The sequence below is a fragment of the Leucoraja erinacea genome, chromosome 16, assembly GCF_028641065.1.
Source record: "Leucoraja erinacea ecotype New England chromosome 16, Leri_hhj_1, whole genome shotgun sequence".
NCBI lineage: Eukaryota > Metazoa > Chordata > Chondrichthyes > Rajiformes > Rajidae > Leucoraja > Leucoraja erinaceus.
In genome coordinates, this window is record NC_073392.1 from 11,523,824 (window position 1) to 11,540,340 (window position 16,517).

Sequence of the window (16,517 nt, forward strand, 5' to 3'; positions counted from 1 at the left end):
CTAATTATTGTGTAGTTCCCAACTCTTGAACAAATGTGGCTAGAAATTGGAGTTTACCCTCTTTGGTGCAGCAAGTGGGTACTGCAAAGCACTATCCCTGCTGAGTCTCCTGAAAAATATTCCAGAATTGCTCAGAAATCCATTGAATCTTGAGCTCTCGTATTTACTGCTAAACTATAGAGCGTAGCTTTAATATGAGAGGGGCAAATTTAAAAGGAAATGCATGGGACAGGTTGTTTTTTTACAAAAAAAAGAGTGGTGGTTGCCTCGAACGTGCTGTCAGAGGTGGTGGTGGAGGCCGATAAAATAGTGGCATTTAAGAGATTTGGAGGTCGGGATGTGGATACGCCGGGAGGGAAGGTTAATGGGTCAAGTGCTGGCAGAGGAGATTAGGGTAACTTGGCATCATGTTCAACATGGATATTGTGAGCTGAAGGTTGTGTACTGTTCTATGTTTCATGTGAGTGCAGTCAAGGGCCTGTCCCACTTGGCAAATTCTTTTCGGCGAATGTGGCATCATTGACTGGCATATCACGTCACCGAAAAATGCGCGGCGTGACGACATATGACGCGGCGTGATAACGTGTGAATCGCGGTGTTTTTTCAAGTGACGCAACCACTTTTTTGTCGCTGCTGGATTTTGAAATGTTCAAAATCTTTTTGCGACACTGATATGACGCCGGCAAAATCGCCAACTGGGACAGGCCCTTTACTCGCGGGGTTCTGTTTCAGATTCTGTTGGCACCTCGATGCAGAGTTCACAAATAACTCATTATTGCTCCCCCCCCCCATGGTAGCCTACATGGGCGGCACGGGGACACAGCAGTGAAGCTACTGTGACTGCGTGGGTTTTATCCGGGTGCTCCCGGTTTCCTCCCACTCCAAAGGCGTACAGGTTTGTGGGTTAATTGGCTTCTGCAACCTGTCCCTAGTGTGTAGGGTGGTGCTCTTGCGTACAGGGTGATCGCTGGTCGGCGCGGACAGGGGTGGGCCGAAGGGCTTGTTTCTACGCTGTATCTCTAAAATCTAAAAATCCTGTGATTTTGTGACAAATGTTGCAGGCTCCCTCCACAAACACTCCAACTTCTGACAGGGAAGGAATCATGGCTGTGTGACAAAGATTATCAGCTGCACTGAGGAAATCCCACCCAAAAATTCCTTGGGCTAATTTCCTAATGACTGCTGCTCAAATCAGAAATAATTGCATGCCTGAACTAACGTGCAAAATAGCTTTTACAATGCAAATGGATCCAATTTCCAGCCTAACGTCCAGAGTTGTGGCAAAATATTCCCCCAGGAATTATAGATAATATACTTTTATCTTTCTGACTACAAAGTAACAATATTTCAGAGCCTTTGATAATAGAGGTTTCTCTTTTATGTTTGCCTTCATAAAACAGAACATTACCCCGTCAAACATTTTTAATTAGTCATATTTCAGTAGAATTCTTACACATTTGTGTGGAAAGTGTCACATTGAAAAAAAAAAACAGATATTTATGCAAACAACATAACCTATGAAATAAAAGCTGACCACTTGCTACAAAAATCTTCACAGCCATCAACCTAGGCTGAAAGAGGCAATTACACTGTAAATGACATAGGAACGGTTGTAATGCAAACCACAAACAAATCCATCATTCCCTCAATCATTGTGGAAGTAAAGGCAACTTCGTACCAGATTAACTTGATTGAATTCTTGAGGTGGTAATAAGATCAATCAAGAAAAGTACCACATTTGGTGTGGTCCATTTGGATGCGAGTGTTGTGTTTATCAAAGTCTCATGTGAAGGACTGATTCGAAAATTTAAAACCTACAGAATGCATTAGACAATGGCACGTTGGATTGGAAATTACTTCTGTGGCAGAGTAATAGTGACTGGGAACTGCCGGCAATGGAGTTCTACAAGGCAGCACAGTGGCGTTGTTGGTAGAACTGCTGCCTCACAGCACCAGAGACCCTGGTTCAATCCTGACTTTGTGTCCCATCTGTGTAGAGTTTGCACATTCTCCCTGTGACTGCGTGGGTTTCCCCACATCCCAAAGATGAGCGCGTTTGTAGATTAATTGGCCTCCATAAAATTGCCCCTAGTATGTAGGAAGTGGGTGTGAAAGTGGGATAACATAAACTAGTGTGAATGGTCAACGTGGACTTGGTGGGCTGAAGGGCCTGCTTCCATGCTGTGTCTCTAAACCATGGCTGTTTAGTCTCCTGTCTGGAAGAGACATCAATGCAATGGACAGGTGACACAAATATGGGAACAGGAGAAATGTGGAGAGAGCAAAAATAGCAAGGGGAATATACTAAATCTGATTGAAAACTAGGTGTAGAGGGTGGAGGAATTATGTTGGTTTACAGACCCTAAGGGATGGAAGATTGCAACCTTCACGTGGTCCGCCCTGTTTCAACGAATGCAATCAACCTGGCGTTCACAATCAAATAACATCAAATAGAACAAGTTGTCCTACAACTTTAGGACGTACACACCATACGCAAGAAGAAGACAGACCCTAAATGCAACCGGACAGGGACACAAGATGGTAGACACTAGAAACTGCAGATGCTGGAATCTTGAGCAAAGCACAAAGTGGTCAGGGATCTCAACAGGTCTGGCGACATCTGTGAAGGAAATGGACAGACACGACAGTTCAGGTCTGGAAGGTCCCGACCCAAAACATCCTCTGTCCATTCCCTCCACAGAGGCTGGCTGACCAGTTGAGTTTCCCCAGCGCTTTGAGATAAGATGGTAAATGGGATGCATTCCATGATTAACTGGGGTTAATTAACTAAGTTAACTTAATTAACTAAGGCACAGAAATCAACCTAGAACTGTAGTCATAGGTAGAATGCTTAGTGTTGGTCTACAAACTATGTAACTGGAAAACTGTAGTAGTTCCAGAGAGAGTGCAGGAGAGATTTAGAAGATTGTGGCCTGGGTTGGAGAAGTTTAGAACTCACTACCTGAGTGAGAGGGGAGGAGTGGGCAGAATCACTGATCACCTGGATGAGGAATTGGGGCCTTTCCTTGCAGAGGTGGTACTAAGGGCTGGGAAATGAATCGAAACAAAATGCTGGAGTAACTCAGCGATTCAGGCAGCATCTCTGAATAGAAGGTATGGGCGATGTTTCAGGTCGAGACTCTTCTTCAGTCTGAAGAAGGGTCTTGACCCAAAACGTCACCCATTCCTTGTCTCCAGAGATGCTGCCTGAATCGCTGAGTTCCTCCAGCATTTTGTGCCTATCTTCAGTTTAAACCAGCATCTGCGGTTCCTTCCTACACAGGTGGATTGAGCAAATCCTTCCATAGAATCATGGACTTGTTTAGGCACAGAATGAGTGCATTGAACCCATCTTCTAAGCTACACATGATGGGCCAAATGGCCTTCTTCTGTGCCATAATTTTTTTTTAAACCAGCAAAAATCAACAGATCATCAAAGATTGAATAGTAATAAAGACACTGAGGGTATAAAATTTACATTCTGTTAATGTCTGGAGATGGTTTCTTCCGTAAAATAGATTGACATTTGGTCAATTTTGCAATATTTTGAAATTAACGGTGAATATAATTATTATATTTTATTGTCATTTTGAAAATGATATTTTCTCAGTGTTATTCAAAACTGCTCCACATTTGTTACGTGGGAATACATTTATTTTTTCTTGGTCCTTGAAAACCTCCATCTCCCAGTAGCTGCTTGGAGAAAAATATATAAATGTAATTACTTACTGCAATCACTCAAAAGCTAGTACGAGACTTGCCCCAATCTTATTAACCAAACCATCACAGCCAGGACTGCAGGCAGCAGATCTGAGATTGTGTATATATGCCTTGCAAACACTCTCCTCTCCCATCATTATACAAATTGATGGCTACCTTTTATACATTCTGGACACATTCCCCAGAAAAGTTAAGTTAATTTTCAAATCACAATAGCCCATTCCCATTAATTTTGCAAACTACTATATTTCCCAATTCATAGATTTCCACTTTAAAGGACTGATTTTTTTTTGGGGGGGGGGGGATTTTCACAACACATCTCAAATCGTTACGGATAAGGGGGAAATCTTTTAGGACCAAGATGAGGAAAACATTTTTCACACTAAGAGTGGTGAATCTCTGGAATTCTCTGCCATAGAAGGTAGTTGAGACCAGTTCATTGGCTATATTTAAGAGGGAGTTAGATGTGGCCCTTGTGGCTAAAGACGTAAAGGAGCATGGAGAGAAGGCAGGTACAGGATACTGAGTTGGATGATCATCCATGATCATATTGAATGGCGGTGCAGGCTCGAAGGGCCGAATGGCCTACTCCTGCACCTATTTTCTATGTTTCTATGTTACCACCCCAAAGCTTATCTTCCAGCTCCTGCAACCTCTCCGCTCCTTCACAGAGATACTTTGTTGTGCAGACAGTTTACCACAACAAGACCCCATACACTATTATTGCTGTTTGCCAGTTCTGCCAAGTTCTCATTGCCCAAACACCTCCAGTGACTGACATCACTGCAGAAGGAAGATTCAATGATACAATGGCACTTTATTGTCACATGTACCTAGTTACAGTGAAAGTCTTTGTTTTTGCATACAATCCAGTACAATCATACAGCACACCTCAACAAGGCAGCATGAGTTTACTGGATTGTATCGCCATGTTTTTGGTCGACAAAGTTACAAAAGTTAATCGAACGCTCTTATCTTCTCACACGCAGCCCCCCCCCACTCCCCCCCTCCTTCTGCCAAACATTCTCCGTTCCCCCCCCCCCCCCCCCACTGCTGGGCCCCCTACATTCTTGGAAGCCCTCTGCACACCGAGAGGAGAAGCTTGCATTTACAAAGTCCCTTTCTCATCCTCAGAATGCCCCACAGTTTATATCCAATTCTGTACATTGCCAATCCTGTACACTCCCCCTCCCCCTCCCCCCCCCCCCCCCCCCCCCTCCCCCTTTGCACATCCCCAATCCTGGACTTTCCGTGAGTTACTGTAATTTCATATACGTATCTTGTTGTGTTTTATGACTGTTGGCAGACCAACTTCCCTCCTGGGATAAATAAAGTTCTATTGTATTGTATTGTTACTGCCATGAACAATAGGCCTGTCTCTTAAGATCAACTCCAGTGGCAATTCTCTATCCTCAGTTCAATTTGGTATTCCACATAGCTCCAAACTGTCGTGCTATTTCTGCCGATTCCCCCATCGGAACTTACCGGGTAGTGATAAGCCTGGGCAGAGTGTATGCGGAGAAGATGTTTCCACTAGTGGGAAAGTCTAGGACCAGAGGACACAGCCTTATATTAAAAAAAAGGATGCACCTTGCGAAAGGAGATGAGGAGGAATTTCTTTAGCCAGAGGGTGGTGAATCTGTGGAATTCATTGCCAAGGACAGCTGTGGAGGGCAAGTCATTGGGTATTTTTAAAGCTGTGATTGACAGGTTCTTGATTAATAAGGGTGTCAGATGTTATGGAGAGAAGGAGGAGAATGTGCTTGAGAGGCAAAGATAGATCTTCCATGATTGAATGGCGGCATAGACTTGATGGGCAGAATGGCCTAATTCTGCTCCTGTGACTTCTGAACTGGATTGGTGACAGTATATTACAACTGCACACTGTAGTAGAAGTGTCAAGACTGAGTTGAGAGGCATGCAAGGGAAAGAGGCGGCAATGGATGCTCTACGAACTGACACGACAGATGGAATGACACTAAGCTGGGGGGCAGTGTTAGCTGAGAGAACGATGCTAGGAATATGAGAACATTTGCCCCTCACTGCATCCTCCCAATGGTGCCTCTTCCCTCCAGAGTCAAGCTGCAGTTATGATTGAGTCCAGCTGCTGCCTAATGCAGGCAGAAACTGCAGGACTCCTGAGAGTTCCACAAAAGTCATTGAAGGTAGGCATGCCGGTGCAGCAGGCAGTAAAGAAAGCGAATGGTATGTTAGCTTTCATTGTAAAAGGATTTGAGTATAGGAGCAGGGAGGTTCTACTGCAGTTGTACAGGGTCTTGATGAGACCACACATGGAGTATTGCGTACAGTTTTGGTCTCCAAATCTGAGGAAGGACATTATTGCCATAGAGGGAGTGCTGGAGTAACGGTTCACCAGACTGATTCCTGGCAGCGTCAGGACTGGAGTAAAGAAATGGGTGACTTGGTTTATTTCTAGGTCGAGATTGACCCTTTTTCAGACTACAAAACTCACAAGTATGCTATCTGCAGGAAGTTGCTTGAAAAATCACAGAGAAGAACTATGAACTTTTTCGGTCCTCATAGCCTTGGCAATCCTTTAGTGCGAGTTTCAAAGAACAACCTCACACCCCCCAATCTTTGAAAAGCATAAAATGTTGAGTTAGTTTTGCAGAAAGTTATGTGAAATGTGTGTTTAGTTGAAAGTCATTTTGACAGCCTCCCTGGTGACCATGTCTGTAACAAAAGAAAGCTTTGTAGCTTTTTAGACATTTTCAACTCTTAGAACTCATTTTATATTATTCTTATAATTGAGTCCCACATCCACCCTTACCTTCTTGCTTTCTATAGCCCTGGCAAGTCTGCCTAGCATAATAAGTAGAACAACTTTGTTATTGATACTTTTGTTTGCTGTTGAAATTTGTCTGGATCTCACTTACTGAGTCGTTCTCTCATCCATAATAAGGAATGGAAGATAGCAAACTCAGACAGCATTATAGTTTTGTTGTGTTCAATAGCATTCCAGTACCATTGTTAGATTATTCTCAAATGGAATATCTAGAGTTTACAGTATAAACCCTTTTTCAGAAGATTTTCATTCATTCTTTTCATATCCTGTCTGCCTTCACCTCTGCCCCAGAGATGGGTTACCCCCAGCTTTTACATTTTCAACTCTTAACTCATTTTAGCTTATTCCTATAATTGAGTCCCACATCCACCCTTACCTTCTTGCTTTCTATAGCCCTGGCAAGTCTGCCTAGCATAATAAGTATCAATAACAAAGTTGTTGATACTTTTGTTTGCTGTTGAAATTTGTCTGGATCTCACTTACTGAGTCGTTCTCTCATCCATAATAAGGAATGGAAGATAGCAAACTCAGACAGCATTATAGTTTTGTTGTGTTCAATAGCATTCCAGTACCATTGTTAGATTATTCTCAAATTGAATATCTAGAGTTTACAGTATAAACCCTTTTTCAGAAGATTTTCTATTCATTCTTTCAATCCTGTCTGCCTTCACCTATGCCCCAGAGATGGGTTACCCCCATACTAAAATAACCCCTAATTATAATAAATAAGAATTATTTATTGGTGGCACAGTTAAAAACAAACATAGCTGCAACAAAGTGCTGTACATCACTAGTCATTGACAAAAAAGTTAATACACACCAAAAATAACAATCAAAAGAAATAGTAGGAAAAGACGTGTAAAATAAAGAAACATTAAAAACACCACAAACAGAAGCAAAGCCTCAGGCATGGTCAAAAGCCAGGGAGTACAAATGTGTTTTAATAAGAGCAAGGAAGCAGGCCCTTCAGTCCATCAAGTCCACACTGTCCATTGATCAACCGTTCACACTAATTCTATGTTATCCCACATTCGCATCCACTCTCTGCACACTAAGGGCAAGCTTTTTTAATATAGAGGCCAATTACCCCTACAGAGCATCTTTGGGATGTGGGAGGAATCTGGAGCACCCAGGGGGAACCCACGCGGTCACAGGGAGAACATGCAAACTCCACACAGACAGCATCCGAGGTCAGGATTGAACTCGGGTCTCTGGTACTGCGAGGTAGCCGCTCTGCCAACTTTGCGGCATGCGCGTGTGTAACCAATTTACCTACAAACCTGCAATTCTTTGTGATGTCAGAGCCAACTGGAGCACCTGGAGGAAACTGATGTGGTCATAAGGATCAGGTCAGAATTGAACCTGGGTCTCTCGACCCATCTTAAAAATTCCACATCGTCCGTCTCGTTAATGACAAGGCAATCCCAGTTAATATTTGAGAAATTGAAACCCTATTTTTATTGCATCTCACTGATATTTGTCTACACATTTGTTCCTCTATCTCCTGTTGACTGCTCGGAGGTCAACAACTGCACAAAGTGAGAACACGGTTTTTGTCTCTAATCTTTACCCATTAGACCTCATTTGGGGAATCTTCCAGGATATCCTCCTTCAATGCTGAAGCATTTGATCTTTTATAAATAGTTCAATACTGTTTTCTCTGTTAGCTTCTGTTTCCTCCCATGCTCCAAAGACTCAAGTTGGAGGTTAATTGGCTTTGGTAAAATAGTACATTATCCCTATTGTTTAGGATAGTGCTAGCACATGGGGATCACTGATCGGCGAAGAACCAGTGGGCAAAGGTTCTGTTTCCACGTGGTATCCCTAAAGTCCTCCCCTTTTACGCCTTGACCCTCCACACCTGACATTTTTTATATACTTGCCAGTCCTTCAACCTTGTTTTATTAATCTCTATGGTAAACACCCATATTAATTGAAGCTTATTAAGTCTGAAGGGTCTCAACCCAAAACGTCACCCGTTCCTTCTCTCCAGAGATGCTGCCTGTCCTGCAGAGTTACTCCAGCTTTTTGTGCCTATCTTCAAAACTGGTTTATTCACTTTATTACTTATATGCCTTGCATTAAAATATATGCAATTTAGCATTGAATTCCACTTTCTGCACTTGCTTGATCTGCCTGGTTGTCTTACTATTTTTCCTTGTGGTCGCAATGATCAACTAATATCAATAGTCTTTCCTTTTTAAACACAATCCAACAATCTAAGGGCAGCACAGTGGCTCAGCTGATAGAGCTGCTACCTCACAGCACCAGAGACTCAGGTTCAATCATAACCTCGGGTACGGTCTGTGTGGAGTTTCCGAGTTCTCCCTGTGAGTTTCCTACCGGTTTCCCCCACACCCCAAAGACATGCAGGCTTGCAGGTTAATTGGCCTGTATATTGAAAGCAATTTGCATGTAGGGAGTTGATGAGAAGGTGAGATAGCATAGAATAGTGTGAACAGATGAACAATGGTCGGTGTGGACTTGGTGGGCTGAAGGGCCTGATTCCATGCTTTGCCTATAAACTAAATTAAACTACCCCTTCATCAATTTTACAACTTCTATTAAATCGTCTCAGGCCTTTTTAATTCAGTGAAACTGGTCCAGATTTGTCAAATTCTCAACTCTTTCCTCGTTAGCTATTATTTCTCATTGTAAAACAATTAATTCCAGAGAGCAGGGAATTGGTGATGGGATTACAGGTGAACTGAAGTGCAGATTTAATAAAGATGATAGAGTGCACAAAACTACAAAATAATAAATAAGGATGAATGCGGATGGTTCCATTTACAGATAAATTAAGATCTCAAGATTAGCATTAGTTACAAACTAGGGGAAATGAAATTAGCAGCTTTTTATGCAAAGTACAGTGGGGATGTGTAGTACTTTGGCACATTGGTCACAGATGGTGGATCAAGTATGGCATACAAAAATATATTGGATAACTATTTAGGAGATAAAAAAAGATAAAGCAAGGAATTCAAGGCCAGGAGAGGCTAAATTCCTGCATTCAAGAAAAAATAATTTTCTCAAATTCCTTAGCCTTGAGACTTGAAGGGAAATAATATGAAATGGGCTGATTGATTGTAACACTGTGTAATAGTTGAAGGTAAACACAAAATGCCGGGGTAACTCACCCGCTGAGTTACTCCAGCATTTTGTGTCTACCTTTGATTTAAACCAGCATCTGCAGTTCTTTCTTACACATTGTGTGATAGTCTGTCGTTAAACGTCTGAGCCACAGATATCATTGCAATAATACAAAGGATTTTTTAAGCTGTTGTATTCTTCCAAAGAATGCGTCCATAATGTCACAACATTTCCAATTTCACTCATACCTTTTCAAATAAAAGAATTTAAAGTGTAATACAGAGGTAGATATAAAAAACCTCTTTCAAAGTATTCCAATCTAAATATTGCCTACGATCTGTGATGGTTCAACCTGGCTTTAATCTGTCTTTTTGCATATCTTTCATTAATTATACCTTTTCATATCTCTCCATTCCCTCTCCCCTGACACTCAGTCTGAAGAAGGGTCTCTAACCGAAACGTCCCCTATTCCTTTTCTACGGAGATACTACCTGGCCCGCTGAGTTACTCCAGCTTTTTATGTCTATCTTCGGTGTAAACTACCATCAGCAGTTCCTTCCTGCACACATTAATGTGACAACCTAGAAAGCACAACAATGCCTCTACTTCCTCAGGAAACTGAGGACATTTGGCATGTCACCTATGACTCTCACAAACTTCTACAGGTGCACTATACCAAGCGTACCATCAGGTTGCATCACTGTTTGGCCTGGGAACAGATCTGCCCAAGACCGCAAGAAATTACAGAGAGTTGTGGATGTAGCCCATTCAATCACACAGACCAGACTCCCCACCATTGTCTTCATCTATATTTCATGCTTCCTCCGGTAAGCAGGCCACATAATCAAAGACCATTCTTCCCCTGGCCATTCCTCTTCCTCCGTGTTCCTGTCGGGCAGAAGGTACAGAAATTTTAAAACATGCAGCACCAGACTCAGAAACAGCGACTTCCCCTCTGTTATCAGGCTTCAGAATGGTCCTTCCATAAGCAAGGGTACAGTCGAATTCTCCAACCCATCTCATTACAGACATTGGACTCTGAAGCTGTTACGCTACAATAATGAGAAGCATATTCAGCACTCTGTATCTTTCCCTTCATTCTACCTACTGTACTCGAGTACTGTACTCAAAAGCAATAAATTAATTCCCTCTTGTGTCATTGACTTACATCTGCTCAACAATCAGTAACTCTTGGGAAACAAAAATAGACATATTCCATGGAGAAAGATGAATTAAGGACAATGAACTTAAATGTGCCTCATGAACCATATAATTGTAAATGATTTATGCAATGTCCTTCATAGAGCTATTCGGAATCATAGAGCGTTTCCATGCCAATCAAGATGCCCCATCAAAGTAACTCAATTTCATCCATTTGGTTCATATCCTTCTAAACCTTTCCTATCCATACATCTTTCCAAAAGTCTGTTGTTATTGTGCCTGCCTCAACTACTTCCTCTGGCAGCTTCTTCTTAATATGATGTAAACTATTGCACTCCTAAGTGAAAATTGATATTTTACTTCTCAGATTATTAAACCAGAGAATGGATGGAGAGTGGTGGAACTTCACCTCATGCCCATGTGACATTCCTAACTACTTTGTAGTTGATATTCAGGTGTCAGTCGTGGCATGTCAAGTTTGATCAGGGGTTATGAGGGTGACAGCCATTAACACCAATGAAAACCTGTTTGCGAGCATATCACAAGGAATAATCAAACACTCATCGTTGTCTGCAAAGATAGGCTATTGCTTCATGGGAGATCACAAAAAATACTTTGGCAATAAATTATGTCAAACCAGGGCAGGACTTGCACGATAGATGGTGAAGCCGTGGAGAGTGTTGCAGAGCAGATGGATCAGAGAGTACAAGTGCATGGTTCTATGAAAGTGGCGAGTCACGTCTACCATGTGGTGAAGGCAGCTTTGGCACGTTTGTCTTCATTGGGAAAGAAATTGAGCTTGAAAGCCAGGACATCATGATACAGCTGCATGAAGGTGTAGTGGTAGAGTTACTGCCTTACAGCGCCAGAGACCCCGGTTCAATCCTGGCCATCGGTGCTGTCTGTACGTAGTTTGTACATTCTTCCTGTGACATGCGAGGGTTTTTGCTGAGATCTTCGGTTTCCTCCCACACTCCAAAGACGTTCAGGTTTGTAGGTTAATTGGCTTGGTATAAATATTAAAATTGTCCCTAATGTGTGCAGGCCAGTGTTAATGTGTGGGCATCGCTGGTCGGCGCAGACTCGGTGGGCCGAAGGGCCTGTTTCCGCATTGTATCTAAAACTAAAAAAACTATGCTGCACAAGCTTGGCGAGCACTTCTACAAGCATTGACTAGACTATGAATTGAAGAGTGTTTGTGATCTGTTTTGAAGTTGCCATGAAGTACTCTCCTGTCAGCAGAGTGTCCCGATAAATAGCTTGAACCAAGCAGAAGAGCTTTGTGTGTCTCGAAACTGAAACTGTACCATGATGGGTATTCTTTGGACATCTGAGCACCAGTTTATGTTGGAAAGTGTTGAAATTTGCACTGCGCAATGATTGTCTTCATTAAGTGTGGCACGGTGGCGCAGTGGTAGAGTTACTGCTTTACTGTGCCAGAGACCCGGGTTCGATCCTGACCTCAGCTGCTGTATGTACTGAGTGCGTACATTCTCCCTGTGTCCGTGTGTTGTCTCTCCATGTACTCAGGTTTCCGCCCACATCCCAAAGACGCGCGGGTTTGCAGCTTAATTTACTTCTGTAAATTGTCCCAAGCGTGAACAATAGAACTAGTGTAAAAGTGTAAAAGTGATCGTTGTTTGGCACGGACTTGGTGGGCCGAAGGGCTCGTTTCCATGCTGCGTCTCTGAACTAAACTAGGTGGGAATATTTTTCGGCACACTATCAGAACTGAACAAGGAGGAGGACACAAATGCAGGCTCAGACACAGGGCAGATCAGTCTTCAGAGTTTAATCGGTCCAAGTCGGTACACAGGTAAGCAAAACAGAGGCAACAGTACAATCTAGGAGCAGGCAAAAAACAGAGGTCGAAAAACAGGCAATGGTCGAGGTCACAAGATTTCTAGAGCTAGAACGAGGTGATACCAAGTAGCATACACAACGAACTGGCAATGAGAACTAAAACACAAAGGGCTTAAATACAGACTAGCAGGGGATAACGAGACACAGGTGAAACACATCAGGGCGGGGCCAATAATCACATGAGGGTAAACGACCTGACAGGAAATGGGACCTGAAACAAGAGGAGATGCGAGACACCAAAATAAAACAAGAATGCACACTCTAATACTAAAAAACAATAAGAAACAGAAACTAGATCAAACCCGAGACCTGACACACACACAAAGAACATAGTATCAATCTAATTTTACAGTTGGCACAATTTAACCTAGACATCACAAACTTGATATACTCTCAGTTGAGTCAATTTTGGATCATGTGGTACGGAAAAAGAAAATGCGATGCGATCTAGTCTCCAGCAACTCAATCAAAACCACCCAAATCATGTCACGTTATCTGTTTTATAAACTGAACAAGAAGGCTTTCATCTTCTCTGTCCCTTCAGTTGAAGCCATGTCACAAGATGAAAAGGACACTCACTAACTGCCTGCACTATCAGCACTGCAAGCAGCTAGTTCTTTTTTTTTAAATATCTTTAATTGATCTCTTTCCAGTTGGCAGCACTGGTGGCATTTGGAAATTCTTAAACATTACATTCTTCACAATAATTCTTCTTTCCTTCTGATTTTTCTACATCGTACATCATTCCCTGAGTGTGTTGACAACTTACTCCTAGGTCTTTATCAATGTGCCACTGTAATTAGCTTCTTGGAAGGCTCGAAAAGTATCGCTGACAACTCTAACTCCCGATGGAATAACTTGAAAATGCCAAGAAAATCCAGGACGAATGATTAATTTGCTGATTCAGCAGCTTGGGGGGTGTGGGGGGTCTCGGTTTAATGTCTCAATCAGAGGACACCACCACTGTCAATGTAGCACTTCCTCTCAAGTTATCATTCAGATAGTTGTCACATTTCTGCCATTTTATCCCAGCACAGCTATTTTACATATTAGTCACTGCTGGCTGCTGTGTCAGACCTTTGTAATTTACGGAAGAATGCACATTATCCTGAAAATGCATTTTCTGTCATCCAGGTAGATACAAGGAACTGCAGAAGAAGGGTCCTGACCCGAAACGTCACCTATCCATGTCCTCCAGAGATGCTGCCTGACGCGCTGAGTTACTCCTGCATTTTGTGTCTTTTTTCTACTGACATCCATGTCATTAACTATCATTCTCTCACCAGTGTGACAGGACGGGTTTGAGTCAGGTCTGCTCGAAAGTGATAGCTTGTGGTTCTTTTTGACAGGTCTGTTGTCGGGAGCTGGCAATCGTCTTTGAACTCTCCTGTAAGTGGCAGCAGCATTTATGTAGGCAAACATTGTTTTGATTTTCCTTGGCAGGATCTCGGGATATGCTGACGAGATCTGAGAGGAGAGGGCTTTGTTAATTTGTGGTCTATTTGACAGACAGCTCTCTAATCAGCAGCTGCTGGATGCGGACTTGTATTTGGCAGCCTTTATCCATCTCACCAATCACTCTGCAGCCAACAGCATTAAGGCAGACCAGAGGCTCCATGGTAACAAACAGCCACATAAGGAATTGGTTTTCAAGACTTATCATGCACAGTGCCTTCATTGTTTTTGATGTTCCAAGAATAGTAGTCAGTAATTACTGTAAATCTACTACAATATTTAATACAGTTTGTTCATCTGGTTATTGTTTAATAAATCCACCCCCAAAGTATTCTGCCTTATCCATAGTCTGAGTTTTTAATGTTCTGTCGTTCAGAAGCAGAGACTACATGGCGGCATATAGTAATATAGCATATCCAATTAAATACGAACACATAGGCTGGCCTTTCTTCATATATTCAGTTTTGAGATACAGCATGGAAACGGGCCCTTCAGCCCACCAAGTCTGCACCGACCAACAATCACCTGTTCACACTAGTTCTGTGTTAACCCAGTTTCACATCCTACACACTAGGGGCAATTTACAGAAACCAATTAACCTACAATTGACCTACAAACCAGTAAATCTTTGGAATGTGGGAGGAAACCGGAGCACACAAAAAAAAGCACGCGGTCACAGGGAGAACATACAAAGTTTGTAGAGCACCCGTAGTCTGGATCAAATCCACTGTAAGGCAGCAACATCACCGCTAGGCCACTGTGCCACCCTAAAGTTATTGGGCAAGTAAAGTCAGACTCCATGTCATAAGAAACAAGAACTGTCTTAGGAATTACTAGGAAGAGCACAAGCAGGCAGAGGAGTTTTGTTTAACGACATCCTGGTTGGCATGGAGATTGTAGGCCCAAGGATCTGTCGCTGTGCTGTACTGTTCTTCGTTCTATATCTCATTGAACAAAAATATAGGTCTCAAAATAGGTTATTTAACTTTTATCCACATTGACTTGAATTCCTAAATACAATGCACATTGGTCCAGTCTGCCGGCTTTGTAATCTTTATCTGCCCTTTAGATTATATTATCCTGACACCATGAAATATTAACCACTTTGCACATTCTTGTTCTCTTCCTCCAACATCAATCCCTTCCCAGATCTTCCTCATATTCCCATGTTTCTCTCCTTTATGTTTACAACGAGCTGGTCGGGCACCACCATCAGGTGTCAGTAGCTTGGTCCAGGGATTAATGAATAACATCCGACCAGTAGCTCTTATTCTGTGGTGAGTTACCACTGCTTCATGTTGAAAAGTACAGAACTTTGGTGTAATGACTGACACTACAATACCCTCTCTCCATGCCAAATTACGACCGTAACCATATGTATCCACAGTCATCTCTCTGGCCAATCCACCAATAATCCAATGTACATCCTTTTGTTGATTGACCACATTTTTTACGACTGCAGCCTCTCTTAAAATGGCCAACCCACTGGCATCTGGTGACTGACCAGCTGCTCACAGTAATCAGATGCACTGCAGCTTACTCTTTGCTCAGCCAGTAAGATTCTCCTTAACCTCTGACTACAGAGTTGCAACTTGAACTAGTTCAGTCCAAGCTAACTCCCACTCCATCCTCCCCCGACAATCGCCACCACACATCCTTTCTGACCAAACGCCTCCCCCCCAAACATGGGGGCACACCTCAAGTCTTCCTTTGAAACAGCCAAGAGTCAAACTGCACAGACGATAGACACAAAGTGCTGGAGTGATGCAGCGGGTCAGGCAGCATCCCTGAGCAAAAGAATGGGTGACGTTTTGGATCAGAACCCTTTTTCTCAAACTGCACGGAGACAAGTCTTGCAACCCATTGCGTCCACCCACCTACACCAACTGTGTTTGTCTTCTACAGCCCTATGCACTGTCCCCAGCTTATGCTTTGCTCACCCACCTACACTCGGATTAACCTCTGACTAATCAACGTTGCAACTTCTCTAGTTCTTCCTCCATTCTTTAGCTTGTCCATTTTCCCTGACAATCTTCACCACAGCATCCCTTCTGACCAAACGCCTCCCCCCCAAACATGGGGGCACACCTCAGGTCTTCCTTTGAAACAGCCAAGAGTCAAACTGCACAGACGATAGACACAAAGTGCTGGAGTAATGCAGCGGGTCAGGCAGCATCCCTGAGCAAAAGAATGGGTGACGTTTTGGATCAGAACCCTTTTTCTTCACGTTTCCCAGCAGAATCCTTTAACATTGCAACCCATTGCGTCCACCCACCTACACCAACTGTGTATTCAGTAATTTCTTCTAAGAATTCAATTAGTCAAGCATGACCTGCTCTTTATAAATCTATGTTAACAGTCTCCATTTAGGCTTTATCTAATTGTTCATTAATGTCATCCCATCTTCGTTCAACCAATGTGA